This window comes from Alligator sinensis, unplaced genomic scaffold (assembly GCF_000455745.1).
Source record: "Alligator sinensis unplaced genomic scaffold, ASM45574v1 scaffold917_1, whole genome shotgun sequence".
NCBI classification, from domain to species: domain Eukaryota; kingdom Metazoa; phylum Chordata; order Crocodylia; family Alligatoridae; genus Alligator; species Alligator sinensis.
In genome coordinates this window covers 2,488,704-2,494,501 of record NW_005841988.1, presented here as the reverse complement: position 1 = coordinate 2,494,501, position 5,798 = coordinate 2,488,704, and the positions used below count along the sequence as shown (strand labels likewise).

The window sequence follows — 5,798 nt, the reverse complement described above, 5'->3', positions numbered from 1 at the left end:
CCCCCCCAACCTTCCCCTCCTCCTAGGTTGCACTTCATTCTGGATGAAGTGAAGGACAGTTAGGAATACTGATCCATCATTTTAAACCAACTTTGCCATATTAAAAGGGGAGTTACTAAAGCAAACAAAGTAAATATATCAACAGGCAGAGATTCAGGAGTCATGGTTTGCATCATTGGTTGATTCCATAAGAACATGTATTAATCTCTTGTCTCACTCCTAAATTAGATCAGCACAGAGGTAAATTTAAGTAATATGAAAAATTCTTCTGTGCTTTGGATGAAAGGTGCTGAGTGAAAGCATTATTGTTTTATTTGTGAGACTACCCAAAGAGACTATGGCAACCGTTTCTCTCCTCCTCCAACCAGTTTTCCTTATCTTTTGAGTTCCACTAGGTTTACATGTGTACTGCTGAGTCTGCCTCAGCCTTATTGGGTTGCACCTTTGTCTGGGCTTTATTGTTGTTTAAATTAAGGTGACCACTTGTGTACTAAGGAGTGGGCAGCCTGCCAAATTTGCTGCAGTGAGATCTGGATAGAGAAAGCTTTTAGTAAAGATTATCCTAGTACAGCCTTTGAAGTGCTATGCCATGGCTTGATATGCCACAATATAAAAAGTGATGATGCCTGTGATTAAACTTAACCCCTTTCATAAATAATCTATATTTGTATATACGATCAATATAAAATGATGTTATAGTCTATGATTTGTATTTCCAGAATATCAGTGGTCCCCAATCATGTTAAGGGATCCTGTTTCATGAGGTGCTGTACAAACACGTACACACACAAAAGTGATCCCCTCCTCAAGGAACGTATGTTTAGTTATGACTCGAGCATAAATCTTTAATCAAAATTATATTTCAGAATTTAAATGCAATATGGACAGGTGAAACAATGCTATATTTTCAGAAACATCTCATTTTAGTCCACATGTGGTATGCTATAATATTTGAATCTTCTATAAATGTTACCTATTAATATATGCCATTGTTGAAAGAAGCCTGAGTTTTGAAAAATATATAAGTACCATAACTTAAATTTGCAGACTGCCCTTTGTTTTGAATTTTCAATCATATCATTGCATTAGTCCCAGTTGCTTACTTTGGAGTTTTGTTTTTAATTGAATTTCCTTTCTTTGATTTGAAAAAGTAATGATTTACTTGTTGAAATCAGTACAAGTGCACTCTTTACTCAGGCTCTAAACCACATTTTTTATTTTTGCTTATTATGTCATGGATAGCTTTTCACTATTGTCATATATTACTGTTGCCATATGTTCCATTCCCTCGTAGTTTTCCATTGTAACCTAGTTTTATCTCCTTTCCACAAAGTACACCTCATGTTTGAACAGTTGTATTCATAGATCTATCTGTTTTGAAAGCTGCTACCCAAATCAGCTCTTCCTCTATGTCTGCGCAGAATTTTGCTGATTATTGAAACAGCTAAGCTGCCACAATATGCCAGAGCCCGAGTTCTCACTTTTGCCTTTCCCTGTTATCCTTCGTCCAGTCTCTTGAAGTAGTATCTCCATTCTCTAGTCCACTTCCAACACTGTTACTTCTCTCTTTGTAAGTGGAGTATGCACTTACCTTAGTTCTTTATTTCATTATTGTGATATTCATTCATATTAATGCAAGGTGGGATATGATCATGGTGGCCAAGAGGTATCTGAATGCTTTAGTGGGGAGGGGTTATGAGAGAGAAGCCCAATAATTAGTTGGGGTTGCAGGGAAGTTGATGGCAGATCTCACTGTTAGTCCCCCTATCCATCTATCCATCCTTTCTTCTTTTTCTGTATGTTCATAACCTCATTCAGGATGACCTCCCCTCAATAGCAGTTCTCCTTTTGTGCAGTCCTGCTTATCTATCTTTCTTTCTCTAAAAGATAGATGTCTTCACTTTTAGCTTCTCTCATTCCTTGGAGTCTCAGAACAGCAGAGACTCCCTATGACTGAAGAAGGGTGACTGAGCCCAAAAGCTTGCTAAGAACTTTTTTCCAACTATTCAGCTGGTCTAATAAAAAAAAATCACCCCTTCTCAAAAACCCTTGCCCGCCTATATCTTTCTCTAATTCATTTCCACTCTTACAACCAGCTCAAACTCAGTGGGTGCATCTACCCCTGTGCTTTACTGTGGAATTGACTAATTAGTTCTGCAGTAAAGCATCACTATCTACACATGTGCCCTTATTAGGGCACAGTAAATTAATCAACTTTGCTGTAGAATAGTACTGTCTGGGACAAGTACTATCCTACAGCAGAGTTGCTTAGTTTGCCAAAATGCATGAGTAGACAGTGACCAGAGTTGGCTGGGGCATGAGGTTGCTGCAACGTGAGGGCAGCCTGCTGGCTAGCCCCACACTGTAACACTTGTGCCCCGGCCAGCTCCTCTGCAGCATGTTGAGCCAGGGTAGAGCAGCTCTGGGCTGGTAGACTGACCTCTTGGGCTCCCTGCCATCCAGGGCTGCTCTGCCTTGGCTCAATGTGTTGTGGTCCTGGGTGCATGTGTAAAGGCAGTGCTTTAGAGCAATAAATTCCAGCGGAAACTGTGCTAGATTTTATGGGTACATGCTAATTGCATGTTTAGATGCACTCGGTGTGGCACAGCCCCCATCTCCCTCTCCCAAGCATATTTGATCCTGATTCCAGCTGGTCTGAAATCCACATGCTGGCTGTCTTAGCAGTTCTAGGACTGCATTGCATATAGTGCCCATTCCAGCCACTTCAGGATCCATGCTGCACATAACACTTGAAAATGCCACATGCAACATGGGTCCTGGATTGGCTGGACTGGGTGTTACTTGTGGCAAGTGTCCCAGAGGGGGCCCCATATGTGGCACAGTCTGGCCAGGATGGCCACCCCATATAGTACAGCAGCCACTGTGGTCATACTGTGCTGCATGTGACATACATTCCAGCTGTTCCATGATCTGCACTGCATGCAGCATGGGTTCCATACTGGCTGTGAGGGGAGAGGAAAGGGAAGGAGGGGTTCTGTGGGTACATGCTATACCCCTGTGAACAGGTATCCACTCTGGGCCGACCTTAACGTGGCCCGCACACCTGTTCCTGGGGCAACCGCCCACCTACTCTCCTGCCACGCCTTGTTGATAATTGATTAATAGGTATTAACTAGCAGGAGGCTGCCCTTGTACTGCCTCACTGCCAGGGGGGCACTATCTGCAGCTCCGTTTCCTCCCCTACACTGCAGTTCACATCTCGCCGATGTTGACTCAGGTCTATCCCTATTTTGGCCCCTTCCTGTTCTCTCTGGGCCTTCTCTGTGATGCTTACGCCCTCTCCTGGCCTTACCTCACCCGCACTGGGGCTTCCCAATAATAAATACGGCCCTGTCCTGGGGCTCTCCGTGCCCACACTTGGGCTTCCCAATAATACTGCCCCCTATCTGGGGCTCACGGTGCCCAACTTGGGGCTTCTCAAATGCCCCTCTCTGGGCTGGGGTCTATGTATCCCGTACGCTGTGCCCGTACTGGCACTGGGGTCCCCACGCTACTGTGGGTTCCCTATGAGGCCTCCTCCAACCCCTAATAGCCTCACCCAAACCACCGGTGTAACAAACAACAAAACACAAGCCCCTGGGCTGTAACATAAATTGAAGCCGCCTGGCTAAAACATCAGTCTGGCCTACCGGGGAACACTCCTTCTTTCAGCAGTGCCAAAACACTGCTCCTATAGTCAGGCCTCACCCTTCTTCCCTGAGAGAGTTCCTTCCCCTTGGGCTGCTGGCAGGGAACTGCCTCTGGCCTCCTGTCTGTGCTTTATATAGGAGCCAGGCCCTGCTGCTTTCAGTCAGCTGACCTCCTGGTTGCCCTGGCAACCCACAGCTGGGCTCCTTAGTCACTGCTAGGGCTCCCTCCCTAGCAGTTTCCCCTCTTCAGGAGCAGGGCACCTCAGTGCTCTGTGACAACCCCATGTGGGTCTGATCAGACTCAGGGACAGCAACAAGGAACGTCATGGGCATGGCAAGACTTCATGGGCTGTATGTTTAACGCCCTTGCTGTAAAGCAGTGAGCATCTGAAATAAATTTATATTGGTGGTGTTGAACCCTGGAAGCCTTGGCTCTGCTGTGTCAAGGCCAAGGAACTGAACATTTCTCCTAGCTGTGCTCTAGCTCATTCTCTTCTGCTGCAGCAGAGACAATGAAAGATGAGCACCCCATGCTGGCATCCAGAGGACATCTGCCTATTTGGGATTGGAAGTTTTCAGCTGGCCAGGGTTGTAGTGAATTTGCATCTCCTTCATCCTCTTAGGCCATGTCCAGACAAGTGTGGCCATGTGGTATGTGGTGTCACAGACATGTCTGCGGCACCACATACTGCATGTTCAGATGTTCTCTGTGCTGTGTTGTGTGCACAGGGCGTACTGTGTGAATTAAAAACAAGCAGGAATCTTATCGGGATAAGGCACAACGCCGCATTTATTGGAACATAAGACATAAAACATGCAACATGAAAGAATAAAGAACAGTAAGGTTGTCTGCTTCACTCATTACCATGCATACTCATTCATTCATTTATACAAGAGAGACAAGCGCGCGCACGCACACACACACACACACACACACACACACACACACACACACACACACAGTTAGCCCTGCAAAGGTTAAGGTCAGTCTGATGGCGGGCCAGAATGACCATGAGAGATGGAGTCAGGTCTTGTTGGACGTGCCCAAATCTCCTTCTTGCAGGTGGAAAAGACCCAAAGCCTTGTCTTTGTGTTCATTCTTTATAGTGATAGCTGTCCATTCAAGCCTATGGATTCCGCTGAGTCAGACATGAAGGCCATCATCCTTGTCCTGTTAGCGGGCTGGGGTTGGTAGGATGCGATTTTCTGGCTTTATGATCTGCAATCTTCAGGGCGGCTGTTTCTTGCAGTCTTCAGCCATCAGGGTGAAGCATGATCTAGTATTTGGTAATCCTTAACTGCTGACTCGATGTCACTGCAGCCTTTAATCGTTAAACCACAGAAGGGAGGACCACCTGCTGCAAAAGGACGGTCTTCTTTCACGTTGTCACATACATATGTAGCAGGCTTGCCTTTTGGAGCTTGGGTTCAGTCCCAGGCTTAAAATCTTGCTGTTTTGATTGGTGGAGCTTATCCACCAATCAGGCAGCAAGAGGAGTTAAGTCACACCCCTTTCCTGAGGGGAGGGGGAGAGGAGTTCCCCCCCCACTCCTGGACCTGATTGAAGACTGCAACACTGAGGTCTGGAAGGCTTCAGGGGCAGAGCCCTGGAGCATATAGAAGGAGCTGCGTGCCCAGAATGAGGAATCCAGGACAGAGAAGAGAGAAGAGTGGGGCTTAGAAAACCTGAGAAGAGCTGCTCAGCAGGGCAAAGCAGTAGCCCAGAAGTGCCCCTGAAGACTTCCATCAGTGGGAAACAGTGGATGGCTCCAGCAGCTAGGCTTTCGGTGTGCAGCATGGCACATGGCACCCAGACCCTGGGAACTGCGTGAGGCGGCTTGGGTCTGCAACCTCTGGAATGCGGCCAGAGACACGGTGCACAGGACAGTGCATAGAGTAAGATCTTTGGAGCGCTTGGGCGGCTCAGGTCCTCAACCCCCAGAATGAGGCTGGGAGCTCGGTGCAGGAGGCGCTGTATGGAGTGTCCAGGAGCGGACTGAGTCTGGTGCTGCATGAGGCAGCCCAGGCCTCCAACCCATAGCAAAAGGTTGAGTCCAGAGAGCCAGATGGTGATCGGGCTACTGAGCCAGCAGACAGGGCCAAGCCAGAGGCCCCAGAAGCCCTGCATAGCGGAGCCCTGTTCCAGGG

The 5,798-nt window shown here is 47.2% G+C and overlaps 1 protein-coding gene across 3 annotated transcripts in view; it reads left to right on the top strand.

Annotated features, from left to right (window-relative positions):
- Window positions 1-5,798, top strand: part of CCDC171 (coiled-coil domain containing 171) — a 323,890-nt gene that overhangs the window by 292,060 nt on the left and 26,032 nt on the right. The gene's annotated exons all lie outside the window — the stretch shown is intronic.